An 18,302-nucleotide genomic window follows, 5' to 3' on the forward strand; every position below is an offset into this window, starting at 1 on the left:
AATGAAAATTTTCATTTATTCCTGATCATGCTGAATTTACTTGAATCAATTTCTGACATAAAGGAAATGAGAAAGAGAAGAAAGGATTAAAGAAGGTAGCATTTATTTCATTGCCACCGGGGCAAATTCAGTTGATAGGACCTTCCTCAAGGAGATTTCTCTAAGTATATGGAGGACAGTCTGAAAGTATATAGGATGATTTCCATTACAAGAAACAACATGATGTATGTGAGGTGCCACTATTGTTCTAGAAGTCATTCTATGCTCTAAGAGTTACAATACCAACATTTCTGAAATTTAGCATTCTCTGATCAGAAATAGCATGATACATTTTTTGCATGTTACTCTATGCAAATAATACATTTTAGAAGAATAGCCTTTTGCAGGGTAAACGGATTCATTTGAATTCAAACGTGTCCTGTACTTAGAGGTTTCACAGACTTGGGTGGGGATAAAGGGAGAACATCTCTCTGTTTTTGTCAAATTAATTGGATTGAGAATTCTTTAGAAAATTAACAAAACACATTCCTCCATGTGTCTGTGAAAACATTCCTAGAAATGATCATGAAGTTGGGGACCCAGTGGAAAAGCCAGTTCCTTGATGGGTTTATATTATGATGGCTTTCTTGAGATTAAGTTAAAGGTAAGAGTATGAGGACTAATTAGAGGGAACAGTTCAAGGAATATGCCCTTGAGTTGTATTTGCATTGCACCTTCCTCTGTTGTGTTATTTATGAGTGGTAACATGCACTACATTTCCACTGTTGTGAGATTCTCAAACACCAATTAGTCATGTATTCCACCTTCTGAAACCTAAGAAAGTTAATAAATGCTTACATAGTTTCTGTTGAGTATTTGGTTCCAGCAATAAGAAAAGAAAAGAGGTTAAGTGCACCAGCTGTTCTTGCAGAGGACCCGGGTTCATTTCCCAGCACCCACTTGGCAGGTAAAAACCATTTGTAACTCTGGTTTCTAAGGAGGATCTTTGCCCCCCTCTGACCTCCACAGGTACTCCATGCAAATGGTGCACTGACACAGATATAGGAAGAACCCCACCCCTTCCATGTAAAATATTTGTTAAAGTAAATACTCTACAAGAATAAATTACTTTGCAGATCCATTGTGGCAGGAATATAGGTAAGTGCTGCACAGATTCAACTCAGAGAAAGTTATTTATGGTGAGGAAATAAATATGCCCCAGAAGTACCCCAAAGAGCAGAAACTATTGACATTTCTCTTATGACCCAAATAAGTAGATGATACTACCTTCTTGCTGAAGATACCACAGACCTTGTTGGTAGAATAGACAACTCCATCATGAACAGGCAGAAATGCTCTCTTTCTGGATGATGTGCATAGCCCTGGAAGGCACAGACTCCCAGGGGTAAAAGACATTGGATGATGGATTCTGCATGCAGGAATAATGGCCTATTAGGCTAGAGGTACTCGATGGTCCTATAGTAGCATGGGTTTAATGTGGCAATCAACAAATCTCTGGTTAAATTTGAAGCCTGATTCATAGAGTAGAATTCTGACTTGGCACTTTAAATTTGAAGGAAAGAAAAAAAAACACCAAAATCATGCATGGGAGACCCTAGGTCTAGGAGAAACTGTACTGTTATTCTTTTACTAAATCAGTGTTTCTCAACTTTCCCCATGCTGAGACCTTTAACACAGTTCCTCTTGTTGTGGCAACCTTCACTCACCCATAAAATTAATTCATTGCTACTTCATAACTGTGCTTTTGCTACTGTTAGGACTTGTAAACATATGTGTTTTCTGACAGTCTTGGGCAACCCCTGTGAAAAGGTATATCAATCCCAGAGAGATCAAGACCTACAGGTACAGAACCATTGTGCTAAATGGTCATGTTGTCAGACTATTATTTAAAACTTTATGTTTGTATCCATAGATTATGCTGCTCTGAACATTGTTCATAAAAGCATTATACTCTAGACATTATATAGCAGAAATTGGGAAGCTAAAAACTGTTCAAAGCAATGAAAAGAAGTGACTGTGAATGTTAAGTCTTAGATGAGCCATACATCTGACCACTTTGCTAGAAGGCTCGACTTATATCATGGAAGATGGAGCAGAAAGAATAAAAGAGCCAGAATGTGGGTGGGATTGCTGTGAATTGAGTTCTGGACATGACAAGTCTGTTGCACACATGAATCCACATCAGCTCTGGTTACCTGCACAAGACCATCACACAATCAATCAGTTGGTATTCTAGCAGTTACAGTTGTGGAGCTCCCGAGATCCCTTTCCCAGCAGACAAGCTGTTGGTTATTCATGGCTGCTATGGGGATGGGTATCACATTCCTCTTGGGATGTGGGCACTGATAGACTGCCAATGTTCTAGTGGAATGAACAACCTACTTGAGTATCATTGAGTAGACATGATTTAGGGGGCATGCTGTATTAGAGGAGCCTAAAAGGATTTGTAGGGGACACTTGGAAGATAATATTATCAGATATTTGTTTATATATGTCAAAATTACAAAGAACAAATTCACATTACTACTGATAGAGATGCTTTAATAAAACTTCCATTTGAATTGGACATTAAAGGGTGAGTATTGTGGCATTCTTTTAGGTTAGTGTTCTACTTCATCTTCTAAAAAGACAAAGGAACATAGTGACAGAGGACAGCAGGTATTGAAATGAATATCATTGCAATAAATACCTATTCAAAGACAGGAAGAAAATTTAAAATCAACGTGAGCATGTCACGCTCCCATATACAAAGCTGCAATGGAGAAAATGCTGCTGATTTGGAATAATTCAGCAAAGATAAAAAAACATGCACAGAGCCCAGACAAAGCATGCCATAATTTGCATAGAATAGTCACACACACACTAGTTCTTTCTTAAAGGTTATACTTATAGTTATACAAAATGTGTATGTTTTCTGAATGAAATAAGTCAAATTAATAGCATTGTTTCCCTCTGAGGATTGTAATGGAATAGAGGTAATAACATTAGTTTTTTTTCATAAGAATGGATTTGTACATTTCTTGTGTAATCAAAAGCTAATTAAAGTATAATGGATATTAAAGAGTATGTTTATGTAAATAATCTACCTCTTTTCATATTGCCATAAGAAGAATTATACTCTCATTTTTGGTCCAATCTTCTGGAATGAACTTAGTTTAATTTGGGATGTGTTTCTTTGCTTCCTACCTGTGTTTCCCCAATGCTTTCCCTATAGTGTCCTCTCTCTTTGTTATGTGTTATATAACAGGAATTAAATAACAACACAAAAGATGCTTGATTAGTATTAAATTTCCCTCCTAATGTTAGAGATGTCCACTCTTTGGAATGTGGTAACTTTATTTTTTCCTATGTGCCATTTTCTCAGGTATCAGAAGAATTCCCATTAATAGTAAAAACTGCAGGGTGAGGAAATATGAACAGAAATGCAATTATCATGCTGGACTCTTGCCAAGATACCAGGATCATTCCTCTGTCAAAAAGTGTGTGTGAGGGGATCTGTTTCAGGTGTGCAAGGTCAGGGCCTGCAGTTTGCATCTCATTAGACATCATGGCCTTTGTCAACACAGAGGGCCCCAGCAATGTGTTCTGAAGCTGACTGACAATACCTGTGGAGAACTGAAGCCCTGGCCTATTCCATTCCCTAATTCCTCTCACTCTCTTAACTCTCCTCCTTTTCTCTTGAATTAGAGTATGTTCAAACATTATTGTTGATGACATACAATGCTGATGAAAGCCGAGATATTTAGGTGGAAAAATATGTTTGCACGTCAACAAAGGGAAAGATGAAGAGAGGTTTCCTCTGTAGGTTGTGGGATGCATCCCTGGTGCTCCATGCCTCTATGTTGATGTGTAGAGCATGAAAAGTTTTATTTGTGAGTGGAGAAAAAAATAGACCTATGATGAAAAGGAATTGTGTATGGTCTTATTTACTTGTTCTATTTCTATGATAAAAAGAAAGTACTAATGCTTAGAAGTGATGAAAAGGAGAGTCTCTTTTGATTCATACCCGTAAGTTCTGGTTTGTCATGATGGGAAGTCACGCTAGAGGAAGACTGAAGCAGCTGACCACAGTGCATCTACAGAGAAGAGGCAGTGTACCAGCAATGCCTTTGCTCAACTCATCTTCTTTTTACCCAAGCCCAATGAATATCTTCTCCCCTTTTCAGCATCAATCTTTCTACTTCACTTAACAAAATCAGCCTAATCCCTCAAGGGCAAGTGAGAGGCTAAATAATTCCTCACACATATACCTGGAGATTTGCCTCCCAGGTGATTTCAGGGTCTGACAATTTGACCATTGATACTAACCATCACACACACACACACACACACACACACACACACACACACACACACATACACATACATACACATACACATGAAATTTATTTTATTGTGTTGAATTATTTAATAACACTTGATATACCATTTTAAATAATGTACCTTTTCTCATGAGGTATATTTGCTTTATTTCAGCCTTTAGTCTCTGACTGTCACCATGTCTTTTGGATTATTAAATTTCATACCACCCCCCCAACAAAAGAATTCACTCATAGCTTAGATGTTGATATTGTTAAAGTACATTTGTTATACTTTAAATGCTGCCAAGTAGTCAAAAAATACTAAAAAGGAATATTTGCATAACCAGAAAACTTGACTTTCTGGATTCCTGAGAAATGAACATAAAGGTATTTGTACTAACACAGTTCTGCAAAGTGCCCACTGGCCTGCCATTGTCCAGTTCCTACCAGACCCTGGGAAAAATGCCTCATATGGCACTTCAAGCCGGTGTTCATTCTCTGTGTGCTATTAAAAGGGGAGGCTGAATACCAGAAAAGGGAGACATTTTGTGACATAAATGCCAAGGGAATATTTAGACCAGAATATTTGCTGAATCATATGTTTTTACTATGTATTTTGTTTTCATTTTCACAAAGGTAGGGAATCTGTTCCATACAGAATGATTCTGAGATTATGCCTTTATAGGAGTTCTGTGAGAATAAAATAAAATACAATAAACACACACACACAGAGAGAGAGAGAGAGAGAGAGAGAGAGAGAGAGAGAGAGAGAGAGAGAGAGAGAGAGAGAACGCCACAACACTGCTCTGGAAAGAAAAGTGATCTTATTTGATTTTTTATATGATTATGTCATAGGTAGAGCACATGCAGTTTCATGTTAAGGAAATATGTTTCTCTAACTTTTATAGTAACAGTGTCTGTGTGTGTGGAAGGAAAGGATGCAATGAGGGCAAGATTCCAGCTGTCTACTCAGTGATAAATAAGTACATACTAGGGGAAACAGGAACTACAGCTCAAGAAGAGAGTTCTGATTGTGGCAAGAATGGTTAATTAGGAAGACAAGGAAGTCAAATCATAAGCAAAGGATGGCATACTGAACAGAAGCTGCTCTGGGGTGATGGTAGTCTTGAGAAACCACATCTCTTTCTCAAGCTTGGTACTTAAACTGAGAAGAAAAATAATTGCAAGTCCATATTGCTTGAATTAGGAGCAAGATTAAGCTTAATTGCCAAGAATCATGATTAACATAATGCTAAATCTCTCTACTCTCTGTAGATATATTGGCAATCCTGTAGCAATGCAATGGTATTAGCATTTTCATTATATCTGTATAGGAGGTAGAAGTTTTGTCTCTTGAAAACATGAGGAAGCAGATATTCAAGAACAATACCTTGAACACTTTGAACTTCACTAACTTGTGGTGACGGCCACATCAAACATCATATAGTATTTCACTGTGAATTGCAAAGAATATTTATACCAATGGAGTCACTAATATGTTATCAAGGCACATTTATTTCACTTGATTCTTGCTGCCTTGTTCATATGAAGCTGCCCATCTTTGTATCTAAAGGGTATATTTTTTCTAAAAGAATCATGCTGGCAATTTGTAAAAGTGGTAGTCATATATCTTATTATCTGTTTCCTTTCTAGGAAGGCCATACTCTCTTCATTTGAGATATCTCCTATCATGCAGCCATGAAGAAAATTGTAGATCTATATTATAACCTCCTCATTTAATTAATGCATTAAAATGCTAATGCATTTTCCATAGAAACTAATAGAAAATGTATAAATAGCCTCAAATGAAAGCCTAATTTGATAAAAATAAACATTAAAGACTTGCTTATATTTATTAATATCTATCGGTAGTTTCTACCCTTGAAGCCCAAATCAATTCTATTAAGTAGGTAAAAATTTCAGCTCTACATTTTTGATAAAATCAATACCTTAGGAACTTGAAGCAGCTGCTGGACTACAGTACATGTACAGCCAGAGAGGAGAGCATCAGGTACTGGACAGAATGATTTCAACTGAGAGTCTTCTGGTGTTTTCCTCATGATGTGATTGGGAGTGTGTTTGGATAGTAAAACTGCTAAGGTAAAGTCATGACTTCCTACCAAGGATGTAGACCAGAAGTAGGATTCATCATTGTTGGCACATGCAGCAGGTGGCTAGAACAGTATTTCTTATTTCCTCACTGTAAATTTACAGCAAGATGGGAGACACTATTGAAATCATTATCAGCAGCTCATACATGTGCGGACAGGAAAGAAATAATACATTCATTACTTAGCTCCTTATCTACCCCCTGGAGAGCCACTGGATGATGCCACCTAATGGGTTGCTCTTTTGACTTCAAACAATATTGTTGAAACAATCCCTTGCAGACATCCTTAGAGACCCTGCTCAGGTGCATGTAGATTTCACCATGTTGACAACTAAAATCAAGCATGCAAACTCCTAAGTCTCAAAATTTTCTTTAATTAAATTTTAATATTATAATTTCTTCACTCCATTTCCTCTCACCAATGTTTCTCATTCTCTTTCTCCCTCTCAAATTCATAGCCTCTTTTTCTTCAAAAATATGTGCACATCTGTACATAAACATTAATATGACCTGCTGAATCTACTTAGTGTTGCTTGTATATATGTCTTTAGGGCTAACCACTTGGGATTGAATTACTATATAGGGAATTCATCCTAGGAAAGGCTTATTCTCTCACTTTAAACTGCCCTAATTGCCTGTTGTGCTTCATGTAGGGGTTGGACCCTGTGAAATGTCACCCATTCTCATTGGCATGTCAGTTGGAGGTGTCATTGTTCAGGTCTTATTTAAGAAGAAATATTATTGGCATTTTATGTCTATACATGTCGTGATATAGCTAGAAGAAACAACCTCACAGCTCAAGTTCTATTCTTTCTTTTCTACCCCCTCTTCTTCAATGTTCCCTGGGCTTTAAATGCAGATGCTCTGTCATAGACTAAGTATTTTAATGGGAGTATATCAACTTGTCAATATTGCCTGAAAAACCCTGAGCAAGCAAAAAAATTATATATTTATCTCTCAAGAACATGTACCATTTTCAGCATCATATAATTGTGTTACTTAAATTCTGTGTTGACACTATGTAATTTTGTATTTCAGTTTTCAATCATACTAAGAGAAAGAATAATGGGTGAACATTTCACTGATATTTCATTAGTATATTTATATCAGTAATACAAAATTCATCCTATAAAGTTATATACTTTCTGATGAAAGAAGAAATAGCAACATGAGTAGTTCAGTTTTTATTACCAATAGTCACAACAAGATAAACTGAATATGAATCTTGATGCACAACAAATATATGCAACAAGTAGATGGAAATATTATTGAATCCCTTTTTGCCCATCAGTTTTGTGACACATCCTAAACAAATTTCCTAAAGTAGAAATGTTGTTAGCATGCATTTCACTGTCATTAACATTAATTTAATTAGAAATGAGATTGACTGCAATGTAACACAAAATATTCCTTTCTCATAAGTGTCTGCAAAACTACCTACACTTTCTAGTGACTTTCTGGCTGTAGTGTTCAATTGAGGATGTAGAATTTATAGGTAGAAATTCAATTAGATCATGGTCTTCAGGGCTTTACACAAAATTTATTCGTGCCCTCTCATTCACATTTTTAAAGTAGTTTCATTAAGCATTCCCATGCCTCAACTTTGAGAGCTTTATTATCATAGCATTTTCTACATGAAAATGAGATGTGGCCTACTCATTTGAAAAACAATTTATGATGTTAAACCATCTCTTACCTCAACATAGAATATACGTTCTTCTCTTTTCTTAAAATTGATGGTCCTATGATAATAGCAAAGCTGTAAATGGCACTCTTCTGTGATCAAAGAAAAGGGCATAAAAATATTACCTATTTTTGTGATGTTCTTACTTAGACTTGTCCCATTATCTTGAAGGACCTTGCCTCCCCTTGTTAACTGCTGTACATGATTTAAGAGGTTGATATAATTTTATTTTTGATGATGACTATAGACAGTTCTGTAGCCTTTAAAGTAGGTTGGCAATTCTCTTCCCTACTGTACTCTCCCAAATCACTTCAGGAGCAGATTAAAGCTTAGGACAGTTAATTTACCTTTTACACCCATTCCAGATTCAAATTTGTGATCCTCCTGCCTCAGACTCCCTAGTGCTAAGAACAGAGATGTGAGCATCTATGGTCAAAGCTTAATAACTACTTTACACAGAGAATCTTTCTAGAAAATTAACTATGTGTGCAGTAGACTTGAGTGAATAATCAGGACTTCAGAGCAACTTCAACCCCAAAGAGATAAATCTTCTGCTTTAGTTGGTGTAATTACTTTACTTTTAAAAAGTTAAGCAAATAATCATTCAATCCTTTATTTATATAGTAGTATACAAAGTAGAAACGAAAATTATAATCATATGACAACTGCTTAGCAGTTTGTGATTAAAAGTATAGGTCTATAGGTAGGGTGTTATTTGGGGGGCATGGGAGGTGTAGAGGAAGAGGGAACTGGGATTGGGATTGACATGTAAAATAATCTTTCTAATTCAAATTAAAAAATCTTTTAAAAAAATTCTGCTCCCTAGCCGGGCATTGGTGGTATATACCTTTGATCCAAGCACTTGGGAGGCAGAGGTGGGCAGATCTCTGTGAGTTCCAGGCCAGCCTGGTCTATAGAGTGAGTTCCAGGACAACCTGCAAAGCAATACAGAGAAACCCTGTCTCAACCGCCCCCCCCAAAAAAAGAAGAAGAAGGAAAGAAGGGGATAGCAACTATCCCCTTTGTAGAAGCTAAAACCAAGCACACCTGATTGGATGAGGAGGTGAAGTGTAACTGGTAGGAACAGAGAGGAAATCTTGGAAAAAATGTACCAACTCTTGGCATACAGAATTTTATTTTATCCCAAGTTTTCCATTTTATGTTAGAGATCACTGTCTTTTACAAAAGAAGAGCACCCCTGAGTAATTAAATATATAGCTAATTGTAAGCAAAATTACTTACAGGAAAAAGATCAGCCAGGCATAGTGAGTATGTCCAAGACCCAGTTAATTCATCTGTCTTGATGTGGCCCAGCTAAAATTCAATTCAGCTTCGACCCCTAGGCAGCCATTTTCTACCTCTCATATCTAACTCTTCCTTAACAGGAAAACCTTGTTGTATGAATGTGCTTCTTTTGGGTATATGCCTAAGAGTGGAATTGGTGGATCTTGTAGTAGACTCATTCCCATTTTCTTGAGGAGTCCCCATACTGATTTCCAAAGTGGCTGTACAAGTTGGCACTCACACCAGCAGTGGAGGAGTGTTCCCCTTTCTCCACATCCTCTCCAACATGAACTGTCATTGGTGTTTTTGATTTTAGCCATTCTGACAGGAGTAAGATGGTATCTCAGAGTTGTTTTGATTTGCATTTGCCTGATGGCTAAGGATGTTGAACACTTTCTTATGTGTCTTTCAGCCATTTTAGATTCCTCTATTGAAAATTGTCTGTTTAGTTCTTTACCCCAATTTTTAATTGGGCTTTTTGGTGTTTTGGAGACTAGCTTCTTGAGTTCTTTGTATATTTTGGAGATCATCCCTCTGTCAGATGTGGGGTTGGTGAATATCTTTTCCCAGTCTGTGGACTGCCGTTTTGTCTTGCTGACTGTCTCCTTTGCCTTACAGAAGTTTCTCAGTTTCAGAAGGTCCCATTTATCAATTGTTGACCTCAGTGTCTGTGCTACTGGTATAAGGTTCAGGAAGTGGTCTCCTGTACCGATTAATTCAAGGGTATTTCCCAATTTGTCTTCTAATAGGTTCAGTGTAGCTGGATTTATGTTGAGAACTTTAATCCATTTTGACTTAAGTTTTGTGCAAGGCGATAGGCTTGGGTCTAACTGCAGTCTTCTACATGTTTGCAACCAGTTATGCCAGCACCATTTGTTGAAGATGTTCTCTTTGTTCCATCGTATAAATTTGGATAGTTTGTCAAAAATCAGGTGTTCATAGGTGTGTGGGGTAATATCAGGGTTTTCAATTCTAGTCCATTGGTCTACCTGTCTATTTTTGTGCCAATACCAAGATATTTTCAGGACTATAGCTCGGTAATAGAGCTTGAAGTTTGGGATGGTAATGCCTCCAGAAGTTCCTTTATTGTATAGGGATGTTTTGGCTATCCTGGGTCTTTTGGTTCTCCATATAAAGTTGAGAATTGTTCTTTCACGGTCTGTGAAGAATTGTGTTAGGGTTTTGATGGGGATTGCATTGAATCTATAGATTGCTTTTGGCAAGACTGCCATTTTTACTATGTTGATTCTATTGTTTACTATCCAAGAGCATGGGAAATCTTTCCAATTTCGGGTATCTTCTTTAATTTCTTTCTTTAGAGACTTAAAATTCTTATGTACAGGTGTTTCACATTTTTGGTTAGTGTTGCCCCAAGGTATTTTATGTTTTTGTGGCAATTGTAAAGGGTGATGTTTCTCTGATTTCTTTCTCCACCAATGTGTCATCAGTGTATAGTAGGGCTATGGATATTTTTGAGTTAATTTTGTATCCTGCCACTTTGCTGAAGGTGTTTATCAGCTGTAGGAGTTCCCTGGTAGAGTTTTTTGGGTCATTAATGTAGACTATCATATCATCTGCAAATAGTGAGAGTTTGACTTCTTTCTTTCCAATTTGTATTTCCTTGATCTCCTCTTGTTGTCTAGAACTTCAAGGACAATAGTGAAGAGGTACTGAGAGAGTGGACAGCCTTGTATTGTCCCCGGTTATAGAGGAATTGGATTGAGTTTCTCTCCTTTTAATTTGATGTTGGCTGTTGGCGTGTTGTATATTGCTTTTATTATGTTTAGGTATGTTCCTGTTATCCCTGATTTCTCCAAGACATTTATCATGAAGGGGTGTTGGATTTTGTCAAAGGCTTTTTCAGCATCTAGTGAGATGATCATGTTTGTTTTTTTTTCTCATTCTGTTTATATGGTGGATTACATTGATGGATTTTTGTATGTTGAACCATCCTTGCATCCCTGGGATGAAGCCTACTTGATCATGGTGGATGATTTCTCTGATATGATCTTGTATTCAATTTGCTAGGATTTTATTGAGAATTTTTGCATCAATGTTCACGAGGGATATTGGTCTGTAGTTCTCTTTCTTAGTTGTGTCTTTGTGTAGCTTGGGTATCAAGGTAATTGTAGCCTCGTAAAAAGAGTTTGGCAATGTCCCTTCTGCTTCTATTTTGTGGAACAATTTGAGGAGTATTGGTATTAGCACTTTTTGAATTTCTGGTAGAATTCTGCAGTAAATCCATCTCGCCCTGGCCTTTTTTTGGTTGGGAGACTTTGATGACTGCTTCTATTTTTTGATGACTGCTTCAATTTCCTTAGAGGTTATAGGTCTATTTAAGTTGCTTATCTGTTCTTGATTCAATTTTGGTAAGTGATAACTGTCCAGAAAATTGTCCATTTCAGTTTAATTTTCCAATTTTGTGGAGTACAGGTTTTTAAAGTACTACCTGAAGATTCTCTGGATTTCTTCAGTGTCCGTTGTTATGTCCCCCTTTTCATTTCTGATTTTGTTAATTTGCATGATCTCTCTCTGCCTTTTGGTTAATTTGGTCAACGATATTCATAGCAGCACTATTTGTAATAGCCAGAAATTGGAAGCAGACTAGATGCCCCTCAAAGGAAGAATGGATAGAGAACATGTGTTAACATTTACACAATGGAGTACTACTGAGCGGAAAAAAACAATGGAATCTTGAAATTTGCAAGAAAATGGATGGATCTAGAAGAAACCATTCTGAGCGTGGTAACAAATATGGTAGGTACTCACTCATATGCGGATTTTAGACATAGAGTAAGGATTACCAGCCTACAACCCACACTGCCAATGAAGCTAATAAACATGGAGGTCCCTAAGAGAGACATACATGGTCCCCTGGAGAAGAGGAGAGGTTCAAGATCTGATGAGCAAATTGGGAGCACGGGAAAAGGGGGGAAGGAGCTAGGAGAATGAGAAGGAGAGAGGAAGAGGGATGCTGAGTACATGAGGGATCAGAAAATATGAGTCCGGGGGAAGAATACATGATAACAAGAATGGAGATATCATAATAGAGGGAGACACTTTTGGTTTACAGAGAAATGAGGCAGTAGGGTAATATCTGGAGATCTACAAAGATGACACCAGCTAACTATCTCAGCAACAGAGGAGAGGCCACCTCAAATGCCCTCCCCTGATTATGAGATTGATGACAGACTTATATGCCCTCATCCAGCAGCTGGTGGAAGTAGAAGCAGACACTCATAACTATTCACCGATCTGAACTGGAACCCAGATGCAGATAGCTTGAATACCAGCATGGGACTGATCCAGACCCAAGGAACATGGGTTTCTGTGAGGAAACCTCGGAAATCTACAGGACCTCCTGTAGAAGCCCAGTATTTATCCCTAGCATAGGTGTGGACTTTGGGATCCCTGTCGATATAGAGGAATACTCCCTGAGCCAAAACACACGGGGGTGGGCCTAGGCTCTACCCCAAAGGAAACGAAAGACTCTGATGACACCCTATGGAAGGCCTCAACATCCAGAGAAAGATATGTGACAGATAAGGTTTGGGGAGGCAGGGAGGGGAGGACAGGTGGGAGAAGGTAAATGGGATTGTCATGTAAAACAATCCTGTTCCTAATTCAAATAAAAAAAGTTGGAACAAAAAAGTAGGAAAACCTACTTTATATACATTATGTTTCAAAGAAGATTAAATTCTGTCTTCATATATTTTAAAGTATCTAAAGATAGCAAAATATAAAAAAAGAAATCTATGTAAGGAAAATGAAATCATGAGGGATTATGAGAAAGAAGGATTCAAACACATTCTCCTTAAAGAAGGAACTTAAAGCATATTAAGATCAGTTATGGAATTATAATCTAATTACATCTTTATTTCTATTTTCAGTAGTTCATAGTTTATACTGTATGTTATTTTGTTTGTTTTTGTTTGTTTGTTTGAGACAGGATTTCTCTGTGGCTTTGGAAGCTGTCCTGGAACTAGCTCTTGTTGACCAGGCTGGTCTCGAACTCACAGAGATCCACCTGCCTCTGCCTCCCAAGTGCTGGGATTAAAGGTGTGTGCCACCACCACAGAGCTTGTATGTTATTTTTTAACACAAACACACCATCTATGGTAGCCATTTTATACACTGTGCATATGTGAGAGAAGTTACTATAGGGAAGAGGGCCAATGAAAGAGGAGCTACCGAAGGGATTTCTATTTTTAATATTTTATTTTAATTAGAAAGAAAATTATTTTACATGACAATCCCAGGTACCCCTCCCTCCTTTCCTCCCCTGCAACCCCAACAAACACCCTACCTATCCCATACCCTTTCTGCTCCCCAGGGAGGATGAGGCCTTCCATAGTGGGTCTTCAAAGTCTGTCATATTCTTTGGGATTGAGCCTGGACCAACCCCCTTGTGTCTAGGCTCAGTGAGTTTTCCCCATGTGGGATGGGCTCCTAAAGTCCATTCCTTTGCTAGGGATAAGTACTGATCCACTACAAGGGCCTCCATAGATTTCCAAGGCCTCCTCACTGATGCCCACATTCAGGGGATCTGAATCAGTCCCATGCTGGTTTCCCAGCTATCAGTCTGGGGACCAAGAGTTGTCCCTTGTTCAACTCAGCTGTTTCTGTGGGTTTCATCAGCCTGTTTGGAGCCAAATGGATTTCTGATGCATAGGAAGTGAGAAGTGAGATGGGCTTTGAGTGTTGGGCAGAAGATTCATGGTGGATATTGCTGGAGAAGACCATGTTATCCACTCTGACCTACTATTTAAGAGGCTCCCATAACTTCTATTGGGTAAAACCAATGGTTCCTTCAGTTACAGTTTTGCAACCTGAACCATTTAGAAAAGAAAGCAAAGTAGGTGCTTTGAAAGAGCTTATGATTTAAAATGTTCTTACATACTTCCAGTGTGCATTGCAGTGTTGGCCTCAATATGAGCTCATGCTTTTTGTTTTCCTCAATGGGTTTATTACATACTAATTACATCTTTGTGATTCAGTTGATGTGTGTCATGGATATTCTTGGATCAATTGCCTATTCTTGCTCTTTCTGTCAGGTAATCATCTAGGGAAGGAAGTTCACTGTTTCATATGCTGTGTCAGCCTGAGCCTTGGACTCCTCAGAAGAAACATGATCTAGTGTCTCTAACACTAAATTATTTGGTTATTCATATTTTATTTTCTCCATGGTTTACAAATAAGTTATTATGTTTTTGTAAAAAGAGTGTATAGATTTTCTTTGTATTTTTCCAAATTCACAAGAGTGATCTGAGTGTGAACCAATATAATACTAAGAGGAAATGCCACATTTACTAGACACTTAAGTGAGTTCATTTCCAGATACTTTTAAATATAAGAGCTACTGGGGGGATGGTATAGGGTTTGCTCCAAAATCTAATTAACATCAATCCACTAAATGGCTTTATATATGGACAATTTACCTATATTTCTCAGATACACCAAACTAGTGAAAATAATGCCAAACCTATCATGTGAAATGACAGAAATATTTTGCTAGTTGGAGTTTTATTTTATATTTCTTCTGCCTTCCAAGACATTTGGGAGGTAATGCACTAGATTATGGATAATTAAATAATGGATTATTTCTTCTGAACTGGCCCTGCATTCACCAAACTCTTGAACTACGAGAGAGAATTTAAGACAGTCTACTCTAACAAAGTAACACTAACTAAAAGGGAAGTGTTTCTGCATTCTCATGCCATCCTGCCTATGACTGTCCCCATGTTAGCATCTGAGAACACCAAGAGTAAATCTGCATAGGAAATTCATTCCATCAAAAGAGAAGTAAGAGCTTATTATGCTTAATGCTGTTTATTACTTGTAAAACTGCTCATCTACGTTATATTTGAGAGAGTAACTTGACACTGTAATGGTGACATTAGTGGTAGACATCTAACAATATTAAAATGTGCTAGGATATATTAGCAAGGGAAGAGGAACAAGATTGCATTCTAAATACTACATAGCACATTTAATTTTAATAACAATCCTTCGATGGTGATACTACTTATATTTCTATCTCAGCAGGACTTTATTAAGTTGCCTGAAATTGAAAAGCTAATAAGAGCTCGGACAAAAAGTCAAAGTCAGGCAGTCTAGTAAGAAGTCATGCTGTCATCCACAGCACTAGAATATGTCAGTAACTACATCTTCCAGTACCTGCCACTCAGTCAAGTAGGTGGGGTGATCTGATCTTTGCTTTAGGTGTTATTATTTAGCTACTTATTGAGTCCAGTTTCCTTCCAAATAGAAGAACTCTTGTTCTTAAAACCAGAAGATCTCAATCCTTGACTATTCCCAGAGAATGGGAAGCTCTGCTGTCTATGTAGAGCAAAGGCAGCTGGGCTTCTGAAGAGCCATGGGTCCACACAGCCACAAATCAGTCTGAGGCAGCTGAATTGATTCCTCAAATTCCTGATTTAATGACTCACCTATCTTCGTAAAAGGAAAAAGGATCTTTAAGTCAATTCCAGGCGAGAGAAAGGTAGAGTTTCTCGGTGGTCCATAGGAGATCACATGAAATACAGGAGAGTTAGAGTCTAAAGAAGAAAAAATAAAAACAGGAACAAAATGTGCTTCAGGCAGCAATATAGAACCAATTTCTTAGATTTCACAGCCAGAAAATCCTGGCAAGCAAATCAATTTCCATACTATTCAAACAAGAGATATTAAGTGGACAGCTACCTGTTTGTTGTCCAAAATGGAAATATTACTCTGGCGCTGAGAATAATGCAGAGTCCTGAACAACACAGCCATTTCTTCAATCTCTCAATAAGTGTTGTACATTAAGATATTATCATTGCAAAAGTAATGATTACAACTTTTCCCATGTAGTAAGTCTAAAAACTCATAGAAGGAAGCTATTGGCTCATCTGGGTGTAAAAGCCATTACCTTTGTTGTCAGCATTTGAAACACAGATACTGGTTTTCAGAACAATTAGAACATTCAGAATACATGCTGTGTACAGCCATACTTGCTGGCAATGTAATTACTCTGTTTATTCATTTTAATGATCCCATAAAGGGGAGTGAGATATGATGTGAGTACAGGGCACAGAAAGCTTGTAAAGCAAGCACGACAGTTTCTTAGAGCCAAATGTGAAGTTAAGCTGTGTTGCAGGCAGACTGCCTTCCATGGATTCAGAAAACCAAACCAATGTAGAAGCATTCATTCTCAGTTATCATCTTCTATATTCCTATGCCAACTATTGAAGCAATTAATTTTGATTTACAATGATTATGTGCTATTGTGTTTAATATTGTTTACCTCTGCTCTTGTAACAAGCCACATAACAACATATCTTTAAGTAAGCCAAACATTTAGAAAATAATGATATTAAAGAAGTAGTTTAGAAAAAAATGTGATATTGTAAATTGGAACTAAACATTGTAATTGTCTCATTGAGGTTGATTAAGCCATCTTTATCATGAAGTTTCTTACTAGGAGGAATTAATTGACATACTGGCTGCTTTCACCCTGACATTTTCATACACATATACAATGTATTTTAATTGCTCATATACTCCTTCCTCTTAACCTCTTTGCCTCTGTACCATTGGTGCTCATTTGAAAAAAATTTACCTTGATATATTTCTCTAAAAATCTAAATTCTGAAGGTAAGGAAAAATATAAATTTGTATTTCTAGGTTAGATTAGTTTGCTTACCATGGTGACCTCCAGTTCCATACATCATTGCACTGATGACATTACTTCATTCTTTGTCGCTGAATAATATTTCCATTCTAGTCATGTGAATACCACACTTTCTAAACTTGTTTGTCTTTTACAATGATAATGCTTTTCTTCTGTATTAGTGTTCATCTTGTAGATTTAGGTCAACCTATGTAAGCAATTTTCCTTTATTAGTTTGATTTTTTGTTTGTTTTGGATCATGGTTTTTCTATATAACAGCTCTTGCTGTTCTGGAACTTGCTTTTTAGCAAGGTTCTGGCCTCAAACTCACTGAGATCTGCCTGATTCTGCTTCCCCAGTGCTGGAATTAAAGGCATGTGCTACCACCAAATTTTATTATGCAGTTAAGGACTCACATTCCTATAATCAAACTTTAAGATGCTTACCTGTTGCTAATTTTTCTCAACTTTTGCATATACTAAGTGGGTATAAATTATGTACATATGAAGATGTAAATATGTCACTATCATTCATACCTGAATATACAAATAAACACGAAAACTCAGTTTGCTTATAATAGATCCAAGAGATAGAAACAGTGATAACAACAGTAGGGCAAATAAATACAGTAGAGAAGTCTTTAACTCTGATTTCAAAAACCAGATTTTAGAATGATATAATAGCATCTTGGTATAACTTTAATTTTTCAAAACCACATTCATGTTCCCTGTTCCTACTCTTTATAGGGGGAACAAAGGCAGATATCATCATTGGAATTTTAAAGTAAAACTTGAGTTGTACAGTGCTAAATGTTGTAATGGTATCTTGAGAACAAACAGGACCAAGAACCTTACTCCTGATTATCTAATACTCAATATTGCAACATAATCAACGTTTAAGTATCTGTGTGTGTTTCTTACAGGCCCACAAACAAAATCATTACCCTTGATTTTCTTATTATTGAAAAGTTAATGCCATTGGCTAATGACAAAATAATAGCCAAATAGCTGCCACTAATCACTGCTATTGCTAGTGTGATATGAGTAATTGACAGAATATTCAGCGGATTGATTGTGATAGATCTTAAACAAAGAACCAAAGGGAAAGAAAGAAAGAAAGAAAGAAAGAAAGAAAGAAAGAAAGAAAGAAAGAAAGAAAGAAAGGAAGGAAGAAAGAGAAAGGAAGGAGGGAAGGAAGGGAGGGAGGAAGGAAGGAAGGCAGGCAGGCAGGCAGGCAGGCAGGCAGGAAGGAAGGAAGGAAGGAAGGAAGGAA

General features: G+C 37.2%; 1 long non-coding RNA gene across 1 annotated transcript in view; it reads right to left on the minus strand.

Moving 5' to 3' along the window:
- Positions 1-7,623: 7,623 nt before the first annotated feature.
- Positions 7,624-18,302, minus strand: part of LOC118237971 — a 31,607-nt gene continuing 20,928 nt past the window's right edge. Inside the window, exons 3-4 of the long non-coding RNA XR_004770848.1 lie at positions 17,064-17,238; positions 7,624-8,187 (exon numbers count right to left, since the gene is read on the minus strand). This is a non-coding gene — a long non-coding RNA (uncharacterized LOC118237971). The remainder of the gene's footprint in view (positions 8,188-17,063; positions 17,239-18,302) is intronic.

The sequence above is a fragment of the Cricetulus griseus genome, chromosome 7, assembly GCF_003668045.3.
Source record: "Cricetulus griseus strain 17A/GY chromosome 7, alternate assembly CriGri-PICRH-1.0, whole genome shotgun sequence".
Classification (NCBI taxonomy): domain Eukaryota; kingdom Metazoa; phylum Chordata; class Mammalia; order Rodentia; family Cricetidae; genus Cricetulus; species Cricetulus griseus.